We start from the raw sequence: 25022 nt of genomic DNA, 5'->3' as shown, positions 1-25022 counted from the left end.
TTGGAAGAGCCCTCAAAAGGGATTTTGAGAAGCAAGTAAGAGAAGTAGAGGAAAAACTGGGAAGAGAAATGAAGTGATGCAAGAAAATCATGAAAAACAAGTCAACAGCTTGCTAAAGGAGACCCAAAAAAATACTGAAGAAAATAACACCTTAAAAAATAGCCTAACCCAAATGGCAAAAGAGGTCCAAAAAGCCAATGAGGAGAAGAATGCCCTAAAAAGAAAAATTGGCCAAATGGAAAAGGAAGTCCAAAAGATTACTGAAGAAAATACTTCCTTAAAAATTAGAATAGAGCAATTGGAAGCTAGTGACTTTATGAGAAATCAAGACAGTAAACAAATCCAAAAGAATGAAAAATTAGAAAACAATGTGAAATATCTCATTGGAAAAACAACTGACCTGGAAAATAGATCCAGGAGAGAGAATTTAAAAATTATTGGACTATCTGAAAGCCATGATCAAAAAAAGAGCCTAGACATCATCTTTCAAGAAATTATCAAGGAAAACTGCCCTGATATTTTAGAACCAGAGGGCAAAATAGAAATTGAAAGAATCCACCGATCTCCCCCTGAAAGAGATCCCCAAAGGAAAACTCCTAGGAATATTGTAGCCAAATTCCAGAGTTCCCAGGTCAAGGGGAAAATATTGCAAGCAGCCAGAAAGAAACAATTCAAGTATGTGGAAACACAATCAGGATAACACAAGATTTAACAGCTTCTACATTAAGGGACCGCAGGGCATGGAATATAATATTCCAGAGGGCAAAGGAGATAGGATTACAACCAAGAATCACCTACCCAGCAAAACTGAGTATAATCCTTCAGGGGAAAACATGGTCATTCAGTCAAGCATTCTTGATGAAAAGACCAGAGCTGAATAGAAAATTTGACTTTCAAATACAAGACTCAAGTGGAACATGAAGATAAGAGACTTAATAAGGCTGAACTGTTAACATTCCTGCATGGAAAGATGATATTTATACCTCATGAGACCTTTGTCAGTATTAGGGTAGTGGGAGGGGAAAAAATTATATGTATGTATAGATAGATAGATAGAGGGCACAGGGTGAGTTGAAGATGAAGGGGTGATATCTGGAGAATAAAATTAAGGGGTGAGAGAAGATTATACTGGGAGAAGAAGAAAGGGAGAGGTAGAATGGGTAAATTATCTCACAAAAAAGAAGAAAAGTTCTTACAGTGGAGGGAAGGGGAAGGTGAGAGGAATGAGTGAATCTTATTCTCATAGGATTTGGCTTAAGGAGGAATAACATACACACTCAATTGGGTATGGAAATCTGTCTTACCCTACAGGAAAATAGGGGAGAAGGGGACAAGAGAGCAGGGGATGATAGAGAGGAGGGCAGATTGGGAAAGGGGTAATCAGAAGAATACTTCTGAGGAGGGACAGGGTCAAAAGAAAGAATAGAATAAATGGGGGGCAGGATAGGGTTAAGGGAAATAGAGTTAGTTTTTCACAACATGTCTACTATGGAAGTGTTTTGCATAACTGCACATGTATCCTGTATTGAGTTGCTTGCCTTTTCAATGAGGGTGGGTGGGGTGGGAGGAAAGGAGAAAATTTGGAACCCAAAGTTTTAAAAACACATGTTTAAAAAAATGTTTCCACATGCAACTGGGAAATAAGAAATACAGGAAATGAGATACAGAAATCTATCCTGCCCTACAGGAAGAGAAGGGGGGGAGGAGATAGAAGGGAGGGCAGACTAGGGGAAGGTGTATTCACAATGCATGCCATCTTGGGGTGGGGGAGGGGCAAGATGGGGTGAAAATTTGGAATTCAAAATCTTGTGGAAATAAATGTTGAAAACTAAAAATAAATAAATTTATATAAAAAAACGAAAAAAGAAAAAAGAAAAGGAAAAGAAAAGAAAAGGAGTAACTCATCCACTGGCTATACCAAACTCAGGGATGAACTTGGTAGGAGTAATGTTTGGTAGTCACAAGTGTAAGTCCACTCTCCCAAGGACAGAAGTGGTAGGAAAATGTGTTCCTGGTCTGGAAAGTTACTGTATTTCAACTCTTGATATACCGTTTCAGTAAATTCCCCTTTTTTTAATATAGAATGAATTTCTGTGTCATCCTTGCACAGGATCATTCCAATTTTTTTTGAACATTAGTTGAATAAAGCCAACACACACACACACACACACACACACACACACACACAAGAGCACCAAACATCTCTTCATAAAAGCAAAGTGATATTAATTGACTTTCAGTAATATTGAGGATAAAGTAATTGGTGATCAGTTTGGGAAACACATCTGATGAAGGCTTGGGGAAAGAGTATTAGAAAAAACTGTTTATAACTGCTCCTAGAACTAAGAGGGGGATAATTAATTGTCAGAGTTTGTGTGCTACATATAGAATTCTCATTTTACTAGTTTTTTTTTAAATATTCCAAATAAAACATAAATATACAAAATGATTAACTTCATAGAGTATAGCTAGAAAGTTTCTGTCTGACTAGAAGCTGGACCAATACTAGGTTGCATCGGTGTCTGTCATACACTAAACCTATTTCTACAGTAGATAGAAAAGAGATCCTTTGACTAGTGTCTATTTAGTGAATTTTATCAGTGCAGTCTATGCTACGGAATATGTACATAACTCAGGTCTCAAACTCAAATGTTAAATAAAAGCATCTTAGAAGTTTTCCTTTGGGGTAGCTAGATGGTGCAGTGAATAGAGCACTGGCCCTGAAGTCAGGAGGACCTGAGTTCAAATCTGGTCTCAGACCAAACACCTGACACTTACTAGCTGTGTGACCCTGGGCAAGTCATTTAACCCCAATTGCCTAAAAATTATAAAAAAGTTTTCCTTCTGTCTTCTATAGGTTAATACTAGCAGTTCTTGTTTACTCCCCACAACAGGATTTTGACTAAATTCAAGAGAACTTTTCTTCTTTTTAAGGATCTTTTTTTAAAAAAATTAATTATGAAATATTTTATTGGTATCTTTTGTTTTTAATATCACATAAATTTCCCCTGTAATTCTCCTTATTCTTCATGTCAGAGAGCAATCTGTTATAACAAAGGATTGTTTTATCAAGTAATTAAAAGAATAGAAAAAATTCAGGAAAACCAATCAACCAATCAAAAAAACGGGAAATTATTTATAATATCCTCAATTAATTACTACTATCTTTTGTAAAGGAATAGGGTAATGCATAAAACTTCTCATATCTTTGTAGCTAAGCTTGATCTTCATAATTTCAAGAGGATTTGGTTTCAATTATTTCATTGTTATTGTTCTTTCTATTAATGCTATCATAGTCACTGTATATATTGTTTTTCTAATTCTGCTTACTTCACTTTGCTTCGGTTCATGTAAGTCTTTCCATGCTTCTCTGTATTCATAATCCTCCTTATTTCTTATACCACTACAATGAATTCATGTGCCATAATTTGCTTCACAGTTCTTTTAATCAATGAGCATCTAGTTTGTTTCTTTGCTACTATATTATACTACTATAAATAGTTTGGTGTATATAGAGCCTTTCTTTTTCTCAATAGAACCTTTTGGATTATGTGCTTAAAAAAAAAAAGATGAAATTGAAAGAGTAATGAATTTGGAGTCAGAGGACCTAGGTTTCAAATTAGTTTTGCCACTTCTACCAGCATCACTTAACCTTCACCTACTCTAATAATGGCTCTTACCTATCATTTGTTGTTAAGGATCAAATAAAATAATATTTGTAAAGCACTCTGCAAATCTGAAATGCTAGCAATTATTATTGTTGTTATTGTTGTTACTATTATTACCTGTATCACTTAATTTCTCTGGGCTTTGGTTTCCTCATCTGTATGCAGCACCCATGGTATCCCCCTCTCACACTCTGGGTCTCTAACGTAGCTACTGTAGGCTCGGGATAACCTCAAAATGACAATTCATGAGCCCCACATCTACTTTTTCTCTACTCGACCAGAGAGATCAATTAGTTCAAACCAAAGACATTTAATGAAAACGCAGATAAGACTAACAGAACATTTCCTCCCATAAACATTTAGCACACTCATCATACAAACACACCATCAGTGAGATGGATCACATATAAAGATATCATGCATGTGGGAAACACACATGAAGAATATGTGAGGAGAGGCAACTCACATTTCTACTATTTTAGAATGATCACACTGCTCTTACTAGGCCTGTAACTCTGAAAGGCCTAATGCCTGTCCTTTGTTGGGCCTTCAGTCTAATATCAGAACTTGGGCTGATAAGGGCAGGTGACAACTCTTTCTTTACTCAGGCAGAGTGTCCCCAGGGCATTTGTCTTCCTTTTTGATTCTTATTTCTGTGCCAGAGTTCAATGTCTTCTATTACAAATAACTATATTAGATAGATAATTAGATATTATATGATATAGGGTTAGCTGCTCTAAATAATATTATCAGCTGCATTCACATAATGCACAAATATTATCTCACTTGATCTTCACAACAATCCTAGAAGATAGTGCTATTATTATCCCCACTTTACAGCTAGGTAAACTGAGGCAAAGAGAGGTTAAAGTGACTTACTCAAGGTCACAGAGAGCTAGTTAAGTGTCTGAAGTGGGATATGAATCCAGGTCTTCTTGACTCCAGGCCTAGCACTCTACCCACTGTACCATTTGTCTCTCTGGCTCTACAGCAAATGAATTTGTAGACCTTATCTGATATAGCTCAAAAACGTCAGATACACCAAGAGTGGCCCACAACATTCTTGAGTGCTGCCCAAACCAGATTAAAATATAGTTCCCATTTGATTCTGATGTATTAATGTATTAATTTTTTTAATAAACATATAACACGTATGGTTTTCTAAATCAATATGAAGTCCACAATACGTACTTATAGTGGGAGTCTGACACCAGTAGTGTAGTGGGCTTGGAGTTAGAAAGTCTCAGGTCAAGTTCTGACTTACTTAGTCACTTACTGGCTTCAAGACCCCAGCAATCCACTTAATCTCTCTGGATCACAGTTTCAGCTTCCCCCTCTGTAAAATTGGGGGATCGTATTTGAAGACTACTAAGATCCACTCTAGGTCTATAATGTATCATCTCTGACTCTACAATGGCTTTTAAGGTCCCTTTCAGCTCCAAACTGATGATCCTAGAAATCTGAGCCAAGTCAGTGTTCTCCATCTGCCTCCAGGGACATTCTAGTGATTATGCAAATCTCTCAGCAGCAATGCCTGGTTGCCTTGAAACTATGTTTTGACCAAGAAAAAACAAACAAACAAATCCTGTCACCCTGCAAGAAAAATGGGGGAGCTATACTATATTATCTTTGAGGTGCCTTCCAGGCTATGCAAAGATACCACCACATTTCTTTAAAATCCTAGTATTCCTGGGAGATTTTAGGCTTATTTGTTTATAACTGGGTGAAAATTAGTTGGAGGAGAAAAGGAGTTTTTTAACCTAGGAAGGCGTGAGTCTAGATGGGGGGGGGCATGTGAGGAAAAACTAAGGCTGCAACCACAGGGGGTAAAGCGGACACTGGGGGCAAGGGAGAGAGGCTCCAGCAGGTGGCAGCCCCAAATGAATCCTTCAGTAAGCCCCATCTGGGTCCAGGCGCTGGGCACGCAATGAATGACATCAACGAAATCAATCAAGTGCGATGGGAACACCTAGAGCCCCGCCTTACCTCGGGCCCAGGAGGTAGGCGTCAAAGGGAGTTTCGTTTCACCGCCGAGTCCCCACGGGCCCAACCAATCTCAGCAGGCCCCGGGCAGGCTGGTGGTAACTGGGCCATCGATGCAAACCCGTCCAACTCAGCGCCCCCGTACCTTCTGCAAACTGAGTTCTAAGAACTTTATGGTAGCTATGAAGAGCTTGGCAGTGCGAAGTTCCAGATCCCGAACGAGTCACCATCGAATTTTAGCGGCCTAACCTAGTTAGAAAACCCCTAGGGCATGGGGAATGGGAAACCAGAGAATCAGGGCCTTCTTCCCAAACTGTGCAAAGCTCCAAGGCGCACCGCCCACCCAGGGCATGCACAGCCCAGACTTGTGAGGTTTTCCCCTCCCCCCAACGACTGGGCATGTGCAGCTTCCCCCTCTCTCTTTCCCTCCCTCTCCCCACGTTGTGTGACAATTTTCCATGAGGAGATAAATTAGGTAGAAAAGCGAAGAAGGGTTTCCTGCAGCTTTGGATCCTTTGAAGCAAGAGGACTGATTTTTGAGTCACAGGATCTCCCCTATAACAAAATCAAAATTCAAGTCAACAGGCATTTATGTGCCAGACACCAAAGACGATCCAAAACAAGCAGCTGCCATAGTGGAGCTCACTTAATGAGGGAGACAACATGCCAACAGCTACATGCAAGCAGGACATATACAGGATGACTTGGAGATAACCAGCTGAGGAGAGGCACTAGTGTTAAGGAGTCTAGGGAAAGGCTTCCTGTAAAAGGTGCTATGTTTAGATGAGACTTGAAGGAATAGTTAAACAAAACAAGCTATATAAATAAGGTAACAATACACAGCCTGGCCATACCCCTTTTCCTAGCTGGTACTCCCATCTCTTTGAAGACTTGCCGAATTTTCTTGTGATCCACAGAGTCAAAGGCTGTAAGTGTAGTCAATGAACCAAAATTAGATGTTTTTCTTGCTTTCTCCATAATCCAGTGAATTTTGGCAATTTGGTCTCTAGTTTCTCTGCCTCTTGGAAAACCAACCTGCTCTTCAGGTACTTATGGGTTCACATATTGCTGAAGCCTAGCTTGCAGAATCTTGAGCATAATCTTGCTGGTGTGTGAAATGAGCACAGTTGTTGAGTGATTTGAACATTCCTTGGCATTGCCCTTCTTTAGGACTGGGACTTAAAGTGATCTTTTGCAATCCAGTGGCCACTATTGAGTTTTCCAAATTGGCTGGCATATTGAGTGCAGCACTTTAACAGTATCATCTTTTAGGATTTTTAAGTAGTTCAGCTGGAATTCCATGACCTCCACTAGCTTTATTCTTAGCAAAGCTTCCTAAGCCTTATTTGACTTCCTTCTCCAGGATGTATGGCTCTAGATCAGTAACCATACCATTGTAGTTATCAATGATGTTAAGAACTTTCTTCTGTAGTTCCTTGTGTGTATTCTGGCCACTTCTCAATCTACTCTACTTCCGTTAAGACCCTACCATTTTTGTCTTTTAGCATGCCTATTTTTGCATGAAACATTTCCTTGAGATTTCTTCTCTTTCCCATTCTATTGTTTTCTTCTATTTCTTTGCATTACTCACTTAAGAAAACCTTTTTTTTTTATCACTTCTTACTATTTTCTGGAATTCTGCATTCAGTTGGGTATATCATTCTCTTTCTTCTTTACCTTTTACTTTCCTTCTTTCTTCAACTATTTGTAAAGTCACATTAGACAACCATTTTGCTTTCATGCTTTTCTTTTTCTTTGAATTTCTTTTTTTACTACTTCCTATACAATATCGAGAACATCTGTCCATAGTTCTACAGGCACTCTATCTATCTGATCTAATCCCTTAAATCTACTTATCACCTTGACTTCATGTTCATAAGATATGTTATTTAGGTCATACCTATATGATCTGAATGTTTTCCCTACTTTCTTCAATTTAAGTCTGAATTTTGCAGTAAGAAGCTCATAATTTGACCCACAGTCAGCTCCAGATCCTGTTTTAACTGACTGTATAGAGCAGGGCTTCTTAAACTTTTCCCACTCTTCCAACAGCAATTGTTGGTACTGTGTGGCCTGAGGGCATGCACAGTGTTTTATGTTCAGAACCAAGGCTGCAGTGAAGTTGCCTGATGCAACATGGGCAAGCACTACCAGAAACACCTCAGATTCATTACATATTTTATTTTTAATTAATTTTTGGTCATCGCATGTTCAGAAACATCTACTGTTGCCAAATTTTTCATGACTCTATATGAAATCACAACCCACAGTTTAAGAAGCGCTAGAAAGAGCTTCTCCACCTTTGGCTGCAAAGTATATAATCAATCTCATTTTGATATTGACCATTTGGTGACATCCATGTGCAGAATGGTCTTTTGGGTCACTGAAAAAAGAGTGTTTACTAAGAGGAGTTATCTTGACAAAATTTTATTAGTCTCTGCCCTGCTTGATTTTGCACTCCAAGGCCAAACTTGCCTGTTATTCCAATTATCTTTTTATTTCCTACTTTAGTATTCTAATTCCCTATGATGAATATGTGAATGTTATATCTTTTTAATGCTATTTTCTAGGAGATGTGGTAGTTCCTCTTCAGCATCAGTGGTTGGAGCATAGACTTGTACTAGTGTGATACTGAATGGTTTGCCTTGGATTTGAGCAGATATTCAGTCATTTTTGAGATATACCCCAGTACTGCTTTTCTCACCCTTTTATTAACTATGAGGTCTCCTCCATTTCTTCTACAATAGTATATAAAGCAATCACCTGAATTAAATTCACTCATTCCCATCCATTTAAGTTCACTGATACCCAAAATACCAATGTTTAATATTTCCATCTCCTATTTGCCCACATCCAGCTGACCTTGGTTCATAGATATTACATTCCAGGTTCCTATGCAATACTGATCTTTATAGCATTGTACTTTCCTTTTAGTCACCAGACACATCTGAAGCTAAGCTTCCTTTTGGCTTTGATCCAGTTGCTTCATTAGTACTGGAGCTACCTATAGTTGTCCTCTATTTTTCCCCAGTAATATACTGGACACTTTCTGATCTGAGGGGCTCATTTTCTAGTGTCATCTCTTATCATTTTAGCATTGTCCATGGGGTTTTCTTGGAAAACATACTGGAGTGGCTTGCCATTTCCTTCTCCAATGGATCTTTTGTCAGAACTCTCCACTATGACCTGTCCACCTTGGGTAACCCAGTACAGCATAGCTTATGAATTTTGTTTCATTCAAATCCCTCCACCATGATGAGGCAGTAATTCAGGGGCGAATAATAACACCTATCTCCTAGCTAATATCAGTATCTATCTCATTCCCAGAAAAGAAACCAGCCTTTATTAAGTGTTTATGTACCACTGTGCATATAGTAAGCATGTAATAAATGCTTGTTTCCTTCCTTTCTTCCAAAAGAGATAACATATGCAAAGTGCTTTACAAACCTTGAGACACTACATAAATGCAAGCTATTATTGTTTTTGTGCATTTGAAGTAAACTTTTCTTTTTCATATCCTTATTTAATAACCTAAAGGGTCCTGCTAGTAACCTCAACATACAAAAATCAAGCTAAACATTTAGCCTTTAGACTAAAAAAATGGATTCTCCTGAAAGAGGGCACCAAAGTGTTCAAAACATACGATACTTCTCTTTAGAAGAATTAAGCATGAAAAGCATTCTTGACATATCTTGTGGGAAGCTGAAAGTGATTATTCTTTTATAAGGATTACAATTTAACTGGACCAAATACTACTGTTTTGTTTGCAAATGGAACGGCAGAGGCAGGGGAAAAAACTGCATTAAAAAACCCTTGCCTCAAAGAAAAGGCCTGATTCCAGGAAAGAAAAATGTGGTAAGCCACATGCTGGTTATTCCTGAAAATATTTTTTACCACCATTTCATGTTAAACTTGGTTTAGTGAAAAAATTTGTTAAGATGATGAATCAAAATGGTAAGACATTTTTTTTATCTGACATAAATTTCCAGGAATCAATGAGACTAAAATAAAAGAGGAGGTATTTGTAGCTCCTCAAATAAAGGAGGTGAGGAAAGATGAACACTTTGAAAAATACCTGAATAAAGCTAAAGGAACTGCATTTAAATCATCTTTAAAAACAAAAACCTTTTGAGAAACTGTAAGAAATTGTCTGTCTCAAAGCTTATAAAGTTATACAATGTAATGTCATTCAAAATCCACTTCTTGGGCTCACATTTAGTCTTCTTCCTGGAAAAGCTAGGTTTTCTCCTGAATAAGAGCAAGGAATGCTTCCATCAAGCAATCTCAGCAATGAAAAAGCAATACCAAGGTAGTAGAATCTAGGCACAGCTGATGACTGCTGTTCTATGCTGTGGAAAGATGTCCCACTGAAAAAATCCAATAGGAAATCATCAGTACATTTTAGATGAGTTTAACTAAAATAAATTGCTTTAGAAAAAAATTATTTTACATATAAAACTGTGATTCTTCTGAAAATAATAGGGCAACAGAGAAAATCTGAAGCCATACTTGAAATCAGCTCAAAAATACTATTCATTCATCTATCTAATAAGCTTGACCAAAAAAAGCTTTTTCATTGTCCAGTGTTATAATCTATGCATAGGCTATCACCAGTCATCCTGACTTATGTCTTGCCAGTGGATTCAAATGAGGAGGAGAGAGTGAGACTGATGATTTTGCACAGCTCTGTCTCACTTAAATTTAATTCACTTGCAAGTCAGGACGTGACTCTCCTGATGTCAGTGGTCCTCTTAGAGAAGGAAGAATCAACAACAACAACAATAATCGATGCATAGCCAGCCCTAATCTCTCTCTTGAACTCCAATCATCTGTCTCCAACTACCTATTAAATATCTCATCTGAATACCCTGTAAGCATTGCAAGCTCAACACGTTCATTATCTTTCTCCTTAAACTCGTTCCTCTTTCTAACTTCCCTATTTCTGTTGGAATTATTATAATCCTTTCATTCACCCAGGTTTGTAAACTCATGGTCATCTTTAATTTTTCCCTCTCCCTCAACCCTGATATCTAAACAATTGTCAATCCTCCTTCATAACACCTCCATTGTCTTTTCCCTTCTCTTCACTCACATGGCCACCACCCTAGTTCAGACTCTTGATCACCTCTATCACTGAACTATTGTTAACAACTTTGTAACTGGTCTCCTTCCTTCCAGTTTCTCACCCCTCTTCAAACCAACCCCTATCTACACAACTATCCAAACACTTCTCCTAAAACAGTTCTGATCATGTCTCCCCCCTGTTCAAAATCCTTCAATGGCTTCCAATTGCCCCAAGTTTAAAATGCAATTTCCTCAGCACGACAATTAAAGCCCTTCGTATTCTCACTCCAACCTACCTTTCCAGACTGCTTTCACATTACTCCCCTCAAGTATCATACCTTTCAGTCAAACTACTTGCCCTACCTATTTGCTGCTCCCAGAAGCATCCTCCCACCTCCATGGCTTCCCCTAAGCTGTATCTCATTCCCACTCTCTCCTCACCTTCAATTAAACTTCCTTCAAAGCTCAGCTCAGATGCCAATCTGATTAATCTAATGTTAATCTGTTCTGATATCCTCAGTTGTTAATCTTCCTTCAATCCTCAAATTACCTTGTATCTCCCTGTTTATACACAGGTTCTACTCTCCAGTCAGATGTATGTTCCTTAAGGGCAGGAGCTACTTTTTGGTTTTGTGTTTGTTGACAAAGAACCTTATACTACGCCTTTCAAATAGTTGTGTCTTAATAAATGCTTGATTACAACACATTATTCTATATAGGACATCCATGATTTGTGAACTTTTAATTGGATTGATAAGGTATAATTTAGATACACTTCTTCAAAAACCTGTAATTTTGCAGAGGTAGGCACTCCCAATTCTGACAAAAATTCATACCCCTGTGTAACTTAGTAGGTGGTCTTCAGAACTTCCTATGGCTAAAAATGGCATCAACCTGGTGAAAGGCATAGACTAGCTTTTAGAAAGCAGATGCAATTCACCTCCAGGACCATATGTGAAGCTTTTCCACCTTGGTAGATGCCAACAGAGTTTGTGTTCTGCCAGCATAGTCTTTGAAGACATCCTGGGTCATACACATATCAAAATGAGCCATCAGAAGAGGATTTTGGTAGAGGAATTTAGTCATATATATTTTGCAAATGGTTTGCAAAATTCCTTTTAAAGTGCTATGCCTTTGAATAAACAATATTCACGATACGATTTGGAGGTGAGATTCCCTAGGTAAATAAAGCATGTCCATTTTTATGACGTGGATCTATTGGAAAGAAAAGAAAGAGAGAAGGAGTGGGGAGGAAGGAAAGAAAGAAGGAAGTTAGTTTTTGTTTTTCTTGAAACAGAGATTCAAAAAGTCTCATTTAAATGAATAAAATGTCTGTCTTTCTAGCTTTCATTTTCTGTGCAGAGAATATCTTTGTCCCCAGTACAGTAATTAAATTGTTGACTTTACTGAAAAGTCAAATATTACTCTCTTAAGAGAAATATAAACAGAGCATAGTGATCAGCTAACTCCCTCAGGATCCTCTCTGGAAGACAGATAATGTTATCATTTTTATATAAGTATATTAGATATATAGCAGATATAATTTTCTTACTTATTAGATATAATTTTCACCAAAGTCTATTTATCAAAACTTGGATTGGTAGGCTACAAAAAAATAACATTCAGGACACATTTCCACTTGATCCCTTTTAAAATTAATTAAAATTCCAATTCATTCCAAGCATAAGTTGCCAGTGACAAATATATTGTATATTATGAATATTTTGTGTATGTGTACATGTGTATACATACAAGTATATGCTTTTGTTTTTGTTGTTCAGTCATTTCAGTTGTTTCTAACTCTTCATGACCTCATTTGGGGTGTTCTTGGCAAAGATACTGGAGAGGTCTGTCATTTCCTTCTCCAGCACATTTTACAGAAGAGAAAACAAAGGCCAACAGGGTTAAGTGACTTGCCCAGGGTCACAAAACTAGTAAGTGTCTGAGGCCAGATTTGATTTCAGAAAGATGAGTCTTCCTAATTGTAAGCCCAGTGATCAATCCACTGTACCACCTAGGCACCCTTCATGTACATACATATATATACCAATACATAAGCATGTGAATATATACATATACACATATATTTCATTTATTATCTTTAAAACAAAAACCATTAACCTATCATATTTCCCCTTGGTCATTGTCTCAGACTATTAGGTGCTTGGGACACTGTGGGGCTAAAAGAAAGGAAAGGGAGGCCATGGTAGGAGCAATATCCTACCTAACCTCTGTCCCCCATGCAAGTTAAGTTAGTTTTTCCTTTAAAAAATTATTTTTCCATGATTGGTTCAGGGAATTAAAGGCTTCCATTCCAGAACTAAATATAAACTATGAGAGGCCTGGCCTGAGTCAAACCCAGTCCAGAAGAGAGGCAGACATGTGCTTATTGCAGATTTCTTGCTAGTGGGGTGGGAAGGAGAGCAAGTATTTAGCAAAGCTAGAAGAGCAGCCTCAGGACACTTGTATATAAATTGTTGATGAGGGACACTGGCCCTGGTAGCTTTGAGTTTGGTAGCACTTCATAGGATCATAGTTGGCTAAGTGGATAGAGCACTGGACCTAAAGTCAGGAAGACTCATCTTCCCAAGTTCAAATCTGGGCTTCAGATGTTTACTGGCTGTGTGACCCTGGGCAAGTCACTTAACCCTGTTTGCCTCAGTTTCCTCATCTGTAAAATGAGCTAAAGAAGGAAATGGTAAACCAATCCAGTATCTTTGCCAAGAAAATCTTAAAACTAGACATGACTGAACAACAACAATCATTGGGTAAAAATTCCTCAATTTTATAGATGAGGAAAGTGAGACCCAAAGAAATAAAACAACTTAAGCAACATCACGTAGGTAATAAGTAGCAGAATCAGGATTTGAATCTGGATACTCTGCATCCAAATGCAGTGTTCTTTCCATTATACCACTACAGATTCTGTTCCCTACAATTTACCTGAAGGAGGATGCTCTTCTATGAAGAGGAGCTCTGGGGTCTCCCAAAACAGGCTATGGGTGACATGTTACAGACTAACTTTTCCAAGTTGTATAAAGGTGTTATAAATTGGATTCCAAGCCACATTTGTTTGTTTAATTTAGTGCTGAGTACAATTTTTATTAAAGTATTACATAATGGAGAAAGATTTGGTTTTGGATCCAGTAGGACCAGCACTGGTACAGGGAGTTTCCTCATCTGGGAGTTCCCTATATAAGTGAAATCACAAATCCAGTCCCTCTCCCTCTCCCTATTAAATTGTCATCAAGTCTTTAAAAAAAAAAACTTCAGGGAAGTCAAGTCTGTCAAAAACAAAACTAAACTATGTTTAAAACTCTATGATAGAGGGGCAGCTAGGTGGTACAGTGGATAGAGTACCAGACCTGAAGTCAGGAGGACCTGACTTCAAATCTGGCCTCAGACCAAACACTTGACACTAACTAGCTGTGCGACCCTGGGCAAGTCACTTAACCCCAATTGCCTAAAAGCAAAAAAAACAAAACAAAACAAAAAACTCTGTGATAGAAGCTATTGGGAACACCAAATAGAAAATGCACAGGGGGCAGCTAGGTGGTGCAGTGGATAGAATACCATCTCTGAAGTCAGGAAGACCTGACTTCATATCTGGCCTCAGACCAAACACTTGACACTTACTAGCTGTGTGACCCTGGGCAAGTCACTTAACCAATTGCCTAAAAAAATGCACAGCCTCTATGATTTGGATTCTACAATATTTTGTACATTTTCATGATTTCATACCAGAGAATTGGGAGGACTATTTGATAAAGTTGCTATGAATGATATCTACCAATCTCATACAGAAAAAAGCAACCAGGTTGATTATTTCAAGGCTGAAAAGGAAGAAAATACTAGGAAAATGATTATATGACTTCAATCATTCTGGTCATCGAAATGACTGTGTAGCATCAAATGTTAACTGAGCAATCCATTCTCCACTTACTGACATCCTCCTCCTCCTCCTCCATCAAATTCCATCAAGCTTTCCCAGGAGAGCTATTTTCACCTGGAGTTCTCTTTTCTTCTCCCTCTGCCTTTGCAAATCCTAACTATTCTTTAAATCCATAACTGTCCTATCTCCCCCATGAAGCTTTGGCACTAAGCCTTCCCCAGCTAATAGTGATTCATGAATTATAGAATCTGAGTTGAAAGGAATCTCAGAAATCATCCAGGCCAAATAAATGTGAAAGGATTCCCTCCTATCTACCTATATACCTGATAAGTGGTCATCTGGTCTCTGCTTGAAGATCTCCAAGGTCAATGACCCAACACATCTTCAGGTAACTTATTACACTTCTGAGTAGTTCTAATTGTTAGAAAGTTTTCCATAGAGTTCCCATGGAAATGAAGCCCAATTTGCATCTTTGAGACATATCCACTGCTCCTGGTTCTAAGATTTGGAGCCAAGCAAAGTGTAATCTCTCTTCCACAAGCTCGTCCTTCAAATGCTTGAAAGTAGCTATCAGGTTTTACCTGAGCCTTCTCTCATCGAAATCTGCCCAGCTCCTTCAACCTATCCTCATATGACAGGGACTGAAGGCCTTTCACAACCTGGTTGCTCTCATCTGGACACTCTACAGATAATCAACATTCTTCTTTTAACTGTGACACCCACAACTGAACAGAATATTCCAGATGAGGTCTGATGAGGTTTACAGTGGGACTATCCCTTCCCTATTCCTGGAAACTGTATCTCCAAGATTATATTACCTTTTTTTGGCTGCCACACAACACAGCTGATTCATATTGAGCTTACAGTTCACTAAAACCCCAAGCTCTTTTTCGGAACAACTCTTAACAACTTCCAGGTGATGTGACCAAGAAGATGAAGAACTAAACATTTTCTCTAATACCCATTAACTCTCTTTCCAAAAAAATTAGGAATTATGGGTCAGAGGTAAAACAGTTATAGCTGTCTCCACAGGCCAAGAACTAAGATGCTTAAAAAGGTAATAGACTTTTGAATTAACAATGGAGAACACTAATCTCTAGCATTCACAAATTTCACTCAGCACCCTTTTCACCCACCAGCCTCTCTGACCCAAAAGGGCACACCACCCAACCTACCCCCTTGTGCTCTAGAACACACTCAGCAATTTCTCTGCTGCTATTTCAGTCTCTGACAGTTTACTCTGTTCCTGCCCTCACCACACTAAGGCAAAAAAAAAAAATAAAGGACCTCCACTCTGCCCAGCCATTTATGGAAGAGAAAGAGGAACAGGAAAGCAAGATTGTACTGTGCCTAAGGCTGCCATGCTCAGAGAGAATTAAAGAATAGAGGGAACTGAGGCAGGGTGCCAGTCTGAAGGGCTATACTGCACTGAAGGTTGGAGGTCTGGCATCTACCTAGGCCTAGTCTTGGCCTCCCAGAAATTAATTGAAGCAGAGACTGAAGTGGGTAAAAAGTAAATTTCCCAACATGGAAGGAGGCTGAGATAGCTTTGAGGCCCTAGCAATAAACCCACAATCAAAGAGAAGTTTGTCAGGAAATGAGTGAGAAGGAAGAAGTATAAGATATGAGGGTTTATTTTTTGCTCTTTTCTTTTTGTTCAGTTGAAGGGAGGAGTTATATACATGTATACATTATGCACATTATAAAATGCAAAAAATTAGAAATTTTTAAAAGATGATAAAAATGAAGACTTTTAAAATGAAAAAAAAAGTTCATAGATTCCATACTCTTCCCTTTTGGGAAAATCAGGATAACATTTGCCCTTCTCCAATCTTGCGCTATCTCTCCCATTTTCCATGATCTTTTATCACTGACAGCAGCTCAGTAATCACATCTGCAAGTTCTTTTCAGGACTCAAGGATGTAGTTCATCTGGGCCAGGAGACTTGGAGTCATCAAAAGCAATGAGGCACTTTCTCATATTATCTCCTTACTTATCAACTTATCAACTCTCTGTTAGTCATCCTTTTTATATCAATTCCAGAATGTCTCATTCTCCTTGTCAGAGAAAACGGAAGCAAAAGAGACCCCAGCAATTCTTTCTTCTCTGTGAGTTACTATCACCCAATGCAACTTTAGCACTCCTTGATAATCCTTTTTATACCAATAAAAAAAAAATCTTTGTATTGTCCTTACCTTCCTCCTCTCATTCTTATCTTTAACATTCTTGATACTGTTTCTTCAGCACTGTCATGCTTTATATTTATCCTCTTTTACTTGTCCTTCATTCCATCCTCTGTACATTTCTTTTTTAAAATCTAAGTTGGTGTGTGTTTCTTATGCATCTACATCAGGCTCCTCAAACAAATCCTATTTTTCCTCCTCACTGGCATTATTTCCTTTTGTGTCTTCAGAATTTCATTCTTGAGAATTCTTATCCCTCCTAAGCTGTCTTACCCTAAGATACTGTTTTTATTTTAATTTTTTTCCTTTTCTTTTTTTTAAGATTCATTAATTTATTTATTTTTAGTTTTTGACATTCACATCCACAAAATTTTGAGTTCCAAATTTACTTCCCATATTGTCCCTCCCCCAGACCCAAGACAGCCTGCATTCTGAATACCCTTTCCCCTAATCTGCCCTCCCTTCTCTTTCTCCCCCCTTCTTTATCCCTTTCCTCTTCTATTTTCCTATAGGGCAAGATAGATTTCTATACCCCTAAGACATTTTAGGCCATGGTATCTATGCTACTTATCTTTTCTCTGAATCCTTTGAAATCTGATGTGAACACAAAGCTTGGGTGCATGTTAGATTTTCTCTTTCTCTATGACAAGCTCTAGAAAGGAATGGGTACTGCTCCCCACAGAGTTCGCATCATTTCTATGCCAGCAACTATTTTCTCCCTGCTGGCGAGAATCACATCCAAAATAGACTTTCCTCTTGTTCTTTTTTACCTTTTGAAGGATGAAATTATCACTAAAGTTGCTGTCTTTTATTTCCCTTTCCTTCTTCTATGAATGTCTCCCATGTACTTAATTTCTAATTTTTATCATAATTATTTGTGTATAGGTCTCACCCAGATCTTGTTATGTGCCAGGTACTGTACTAAGTTCTTGGGATACAAAGAAAGTGAAAACCATTGGTCCAACCCTTGTAGAGCTCATGTTTTAAGGGGGAATGACATATATAAATATGTTTGCACTAGGGGAAAGTCCTATAATCTCAGAGGGAGGGCACTGTCAGGAGGAAGGCCACCCACAGGTGGGATTTGAGCTGGGCCTTTAAGAAGACCAAGAAAGTTAAGAGACAGAGGTTAGGGTGAAGAGGAACAATCAATGTGAAGGCAAGAAGACAGAAGATGGAAGGTCAAAGTTGAGGACCAGCAGAGAGGGTGGTGGAGCTGGAAAGTAGAATGTGTGTAGGGAAGTAAAGTGGAATGGTAGAAATGAAAGGAATATAAATGCCAAACAGGGAACTCTATATTTGATCCTAGAGATAATAGACAGCTATTGGAATTTACTGAATAGTGGGGTGACATGGTCAGACTTGCACCTTAGGAAAATCACTGGCATCTGAATAGAGGATGGACTGGAGTAGAGAGAGAAGAGTTAGAGAAACAAAGAGATGATGAGGACCTGTCCGAGGAGAGAAGCTGTCCATCGGTTTAGACAGGGGTTTTATAAGGCTTAAATTACACAAGGGATGTAAAGTACCTGCAAATATTAAAGTGCTACATAAATGCCAGTTATTGCTCTTATTATTAGCATTATTATTAGCCTATAATCATCAGGCCTGTGGGCAGCTAGGTGGTGCAGTAGATAGAGTGCTGGGCCTGGAGTCAAGAAGATTCATCTTCCTGAGTTCAAATCCAGCTTCAGATACTTACTAGCTATGACTCTGGACAAATCACTTAACCCTGTTTACCTCAGTTTCCTCATCTGTAAAATGAGCTGGAGAAGGAAATGGCAAACCATTCCAGTATCTTTACCAATAAAACCTCAGATGGGGTCATAAAGAATCAGACATAATTGAAACAACTGAACAACAACAATAATATCAGGCCTCTAGTAATGACTTCATTCCCTGAGCCTTCTACTGCACTTCTGCTGAGCTTAAGTAATGCTCATACACCAAAACCAGGGTTGTGCTGGTAAATGTTTAACAGCCAGGATAGAAGGAAAGGGGATAAAGGGGAGGGGAACATATGTTTCCATACTTCTATGTTCAATCTGTATTATTAGCGGTTTCTTAAGTCTAAATAACCAACAAAAAAATAAATAAATAAACCAAGTCTTGATTTGTAGCAATTATTGCTTTCTGAGGTACAAATGCTCACACTAAAAATTTAACAATCAGCTCTCACAAGCTCTTAGAACTGGCTCCAGCACATCACTGTGTAAGTAGATAGAAAGAGACACATGGAGGGGTGGAGCCAAGATGGCAGAGTGAAAGCAGTGACTTGCTTGAGCTCTCCCCCAAACCCCTCCAAATACCTATAAAAAATGGCTCTAAGCAAATTCTAAAGCATCAGAACCCACAAAAAGACAGAGTCAAAAAAATTTCCAGCCCAAGACAACCTGAATGGTTGATCAGAAAGGTGTATCGCACCAGGCTGGGAGCGCAGTGCAGCATGGTGTGGGCACAAAGGCCACAGCAAACCTGGAGCAGGCCTCAGAGGACTGAATTACAGGCAGCTGTGGCGGTTTCCAGACTTCTCAACCCATGAATGCCAAAGACAACTTAGAAGGTCAGTGGGAAAGGTCTGTTTCTGGGTGGTGAGAAAGAAGTATGGTGGGTTTCCAGCCCCAGTCCCTGGGGCTCGCCCCAGGGTGGCGGCTCCCTCATGAGCTTCCGGCCCACAGACTGAGAGGGAATTGAGTGGCTGATCAGAGGGGGATTGCAGAGATCTCTCTGCTGGTGCAGAATTCTCTTGCTTTGCCCATTCTTGCATCTGGGTCACGGTTCTATGGAGGTACTGGGGTGAGGAGGAGCGCTGCCATGGTGGAGCTTGTAGTGGCTGTAAAGAGTAAACCCTCCTCACAGTTCCAAGACAGAAAAGAGTGCTTGTGGTCACTCATAGACCAGAGTACAGGCCAGGAAAGCAGTAAACACCTTGCCCTTGATCATAGCACCTTGAAAGAACTGAAAATTTACAGGTCCCTAGAAGTATCTCTGAAAACAGCTGCACAAAACCCCTGAAGCTTGGGACAGTACATTCTCCACACTGGAAACAGACCCCTACCTTAACAAATAGTTTATAACTCAAGTAATTGGCCAGGATCAAGAGCAAGCAACAGAGAGTCAGACTATGTTATCTTACTTTACTTACTTACTTACAAAGAAGATCAAAACACACAACCAGCAGAAGACAAATAAGCCAAAGCTCCTATATCCAAAGCCTCCAAGAAAAATATGAATTGGTCCCAGGCCTTGGAAGAGCTCAAAAAGGATTTTGAGAAGCAAGTAAGAGAAGTAGAGGAAAAACTGAGAGTGATGCTAAAGGAGACCCAAAAATATACTGAAGAAAATAACACCTTAAAAAATAGCCTAACCCAAATGGCAAAAGAGGTCCAAAAAGCCAATGAGGAGAAGAATGCCTAAAAAGCAAAATTGGCCAAATGGAAAAGGAAGTCCAAAAGCTTACTGAAGAAAATACTTCCGTAAAAATTTGAATGGAGCAATTGGAAGCTAGAAACAATTTGAGAAATCAAGGCACTGTAACACTAATCCAAAAGAATGAAAAAATAGAAGAGAATGTGAAATATCTCATTGGAAAAACAACTGACCTGGAAAATAGATCCAGGAGAGAGAACTTAAAAATTATTGGACTACCTGAAAGCCATGATCAAAAAAAGAGCCTAGACATCATCTTTCAAGAAATTATCAAGGAAAACTGCCCTGATATTTTAGAACCAGAGGGCAAAATAGAAATTGAAAGAATCCACCTATCACCTCCTGAAAGAGATCCCCAAAGGAAAATTCCTAGGAATATTGTAGCCAAATTCCAGAATTCCCAGGTCAAGGAGAAAATATTGCAGGCAGCCAGAAAGAAACAATTCAAGTATTGTGGAAACACAAGCAGGATGACACAAGATTTAGCAGCTTCTACATTAAGGGACCAGAGGGCATGGAGTATGATATTCCTGTGGGCAAAGGAGATAGGATTACAACCAAGAATCACCTACCCAGCAAAACTGAGTATAATCCTTCAGGGTAAAAAATGGTCATTCAATGAAATAGGGGACTTTCAAGCATTCCTGAGAAAAGACCAGAGCTGAATATAAAATTTGACTTTCAAATACAAGTGAAACATGAAAGAGGTAAACAGGAAACAGAAATCATAAGAGACTTATTAAGGTTGAACTATTTATATTCCTGCAGGGAAAGATGATATTTGTAACTCATGAGTCCTTTGTCAGTATTAGGGTAGTGAGAGGGAAAAAAATTTTATGTATGTATAGATAGATAGATAGATAGAGGGCACAGGGTGAGTTGAAGATGAAGGGGTGATATCTGGAAAATGAAATTAAGGGATGAGAAAGGATTATACTGGGAGAAGGAGAAAGGGAGAAGTAGAATGGGATAAATTATCTCACACGAAACAGACAAGAAAAGGCTTTTACAATGGAGGGGAAATGGGGGAAGGTGAGAGGGAATGAGTGAATCTTATTTTCATAGGATTTGGCTTAAGGAGGGAATAGCATACACAGTGGGGTAGGAAAATCTATCTTACCCTACAGGAAAATAAGGGGGAAGGGGACAAGAGACAGGGGGTTGATAGAGGAGAGGGCCGATTAGGGGAGGGGATAATCAAAAGCAAACACTTCTGAGGAAAGACAGGGTCAAAAGACAGAATAGAATAAATGGAGGGTAGGATAAGATGAAGGGAAATATACTTAGTTTTTCACAACATGACTACTATGGAAGTGTTTTGTATGACTACACATCTATAACCTGTATCAAGATGCTTGCCTTTTCAATGAGGGTGGGTGGGGAGGGAGGAAGGGAGAAAATTTGTAACCCAAAGTTTTAAAAACACATGTTAAAAAGGAAAAAGAAAGAAACAAAAGAAACAAAAGAGAAATATGCAAGAGATGTTTTGAATGTAGAAATTATAAGATGTGACAACAGATTGGATATATGCAGTGAATACTAGTAAGGAATCGAATTTATTAGCCTGGGGAACTAGTAGGATGGTGGAAAGTTGGGAAGAACAGAGGGCTGGGACTGTTGTGTGCCAAAGCCAACCTGTATTAGCTCCTGAGAACCAACTGTTAAATTTTCAGGAATTTTGTCAGCTGGTTGTTAAACACAGCCATTATTTAATGTTACATTATATAAGTTTACAATTAAATAAATAATATTAAAAACAAAGGCAAATATGCAAAACTTATCACTTCCTAATTATTTTTACTGCATATTACCATTATCTATGCTCTTGAAGTTATTTATATCTATTGTGCCTGTATGATAGAAATATTATACGCGTTTCTGAGCATCAATTTCCAACTCCACATTCAGTGATGTCACATTGGTAGCTTGAAATCAGCCACAGTTGGAATATTTATACCATGGAAATTGGCAAACACAAATTACAACTTGATTTATTGTTTTGTTGATTATTTAGACTTAAGAAAATGATAGGGGCAGCTAGGTGGCACAGTGGATAGAGCACTGGCCCTGGAGTCAGGAGGACCTGAGTTCAAAACCTGCCTCAGACACTTGATACTTAACTAGCTGTGTGACCCTGGGCAAGTTATTGCCTAGCCAAAAAAATAGCATAAAATATTACAAAAGAAACTAATATGAAGATAGTAAAGAATATTATAGAAGAGAATGCCAAAATGTGAATCATAATTGATGAAGGATCTACAATTTCCAAGAAAAGCACTCTAGTGATTTATCAGCTCTAGTGCTCAGTTCAATCAACTCCTGCATTGCTAATATTGTTTGTTTATTTAAAAGAATTGTAGTCAACCATAGTAGATTGTATTCTCAATATATTAATATCTATTTTAAATGATTGTGGCTTTCATAATGAATATTTGAAATCAAACTTAATTGCATTTTGTTCTGATAGTGCTAATACAATGCTTAAGAAGCAAGTCTGGAGTAGCTACCAAGTTAGAAAATTTTCCTGAAATTATCAGTTGGCACTGTTTACATCATCAATTATAGTGATCACTCAATCATTCATTATATGAAATAAAACAAAGTAATCATTTTTTCTTTTTTTTCTTTTCTTTTTTGGCTAGGCAACGGGGTTAAGTGACTTGCCCAGGGTCACACAGCTAGTAAGTGTTACGTGTCTGAGGCCGCATTTGAACTCAGGTCCTCCTGAATCCAGGGCCGGTGCTCTATCCACTGCGCCACCTAGCTGCCCCAAAACAAATTAATCATTTAAAAATGTTTTTGTATAAAATGTATTCCCTTTATCACTAATCTGATAAAAATCAAATTGAGCTAAAAACAGTAGCTAAAGAATTTGAAATTGAAATTATAAAAATTGATGGAGTATTGGGACTGAGAAGGGCCATGTACTTTACTGGTTGCTACTTATCTATGGCACACATAGTCCACATTAGGTATACATTTTTTATTCTTATTCTGGTTTGGCAAATAGATCAGCTAACATTAATTTCTTGAAAGAACTTGATTTAAAGATTAACATTCTGAAAAAATTTGCATTACTTTCAATTGCATTTAAGTAGCAATTGATTCAAGATCAACTAACATTTGTGCTCAGAAAGCACAAAAATTAAACAAATGCTCCTTAAGAGCTTTGGAAAATGAATATTAAGTTGAAGATTTAAGTTATATGTTTAAATAAATTTCATTCAATAAGAATAATAAATTTAATGCTTTTACTAGGAATACGTCACTACAAAATATAATTCAACACATAATATTAACATCAGAGTAAAACAATGATAAAAGCATTTTTAATTATTTTGATTTATTAGAACCATCTATTTGGCTTTATGAAAAAGTAACTTCAGCATGGGATAGCTGGTAAAAGAAAAAAATGCATCATTTAAGTGAAATTTTAAAACATGAAATTGCTTTGAACAATTTTGGGGATTTCATAGATAACAGTGTAGAATTAAATAATGTTCCCATTCTTTCAATTATACAAAAAGCTGAAAAGATAGTACCATTACAGTCAGGAGTGCTGAAGCTTCATGAGGTTGTATGAGGTTGAGAAATAGTTTACCAGCAGATCACGTATCAGATTTAACGACAGTAAACTGATTGGGGAAAGAGTGAGCAGATTGGAACACAGCTCTATTTGTCAAATCATGAGTGAATTGCAACCACAAGTTGGATATAGACACAAGAGTTTGGCAAAAATTAGCAAAAGCATTCTGCAAGAATCAATGGGCTATACAGAATTTACAATGAAGAGTATTGCATATATTATTATTACTTGTAAATTGTGTGCTATGCATATCTTTTATCAGTAATATTTACAATAAACTTATATACATATGTATGCATACACTTTTTTCCAGATAGGCAGTTGTTATACATGTACCCACTCATAACTGGTTTGAGAGGAAGATAATTAGTTCTGTTTTAGTCTTATTTTTATGTACAGGGTAGCTAGGCGGATAGAGTGCTAGGCTTAGAGTCAAAAAGATTCATCTCCCTTAGTGTAAATCTGGTCTTATCTGTGTGACCCTGGGCAAGTCACTTAACCCTGTGTGCCTCAGTTTCCTCATCTGCAAAATGAGCTGGAGAAGGAAATGGCAAACCACTCTAGGATCTTTGCCAAGAAAACCACAAATGGGGTCATGAAGAGTCAGACACAATTAAAAAACTACTGAACAACCAAATTATTGTGTACATTTTATAGATGAGGAAACTGAGGCTCAGAGAGATTTAGTGACATGTCCATTATCACTCAAATTAGTAAAGTTCAGAGGCAGAATCCAAACCTGGGTCTTTCCTGTCTCCAAGTCCAGCCCTCTTTCCACTACTTCACCAATCTGCCTCCACAATAACATTCTGGCTTATAGTATCTACTTCGATAATAGTTAAATATTCCAACACTGTCTGAAGTACCAGCCTGGACCCTGTGTCACAGACTAATTGCTTGTCTCTGGATATCACAACTGTCATTAAATGCTTAACAGTGTTATTTAAGTGATATAATTAAGCCTCCAAATTGATACCTCCTTTGAGATAAATGGTAAAGTTCACACTTTACTTGATGCTATTATTTTCAGATTTATGTGTCTGGGGACTTAAAGACTTTGTTCAGGCCAAGATGAAAAAAAAAAAAGTTGAATTGCCCTGACATTCTACTCATTCAAAAGACTTTGTCTTAGAGAAACAAACTTTAGGTATAGAGTTTGAAAATCATAATGATGCGAGATTACTCAGCTAATTCAAAATTTTTCCCATTCTAGAGTA

The 25022-nt window shown here is 38.0% G+C and overlaps 1 pseudogene; it reads left to right on the top strand.

Annotated features, from left to right (window-relative positions):
* Nucleotides 1–5595: 5595 nt before the first annotated feature.
* Nucleotides 5596–24008, top strand: LOC144455682 (E3 SUMO-protein ligase KIAA1586 pseudogene; annotated as a pseudogene).
* The last annotated feature ends 1014 nt before the right edge of the window (nucleotides 24009–25022 follow it).

Source organism: Phascolarctos cinereus, unplaced genomic scaffold (genome assembly GCF_003287225.1).
Source record: "Phascolarctos cinereus isolate Bilbo 61053 unplaced genomic scaffold, phaCin_HiC Scaffold_2;HRSCAF=192, whole genome shotgun sequence".
Classification (NCBI taxonomy): domain Eukaryota; kingdom Metazoa; phylum Chordata; class Mammalia; order Diprotodontia; family Phascolarctidae; genus Phascolarctos; species Phascolarctos cinereus.
This window is presented reverse-complemented; position numbering and strand designations above follow the sequence as displayed.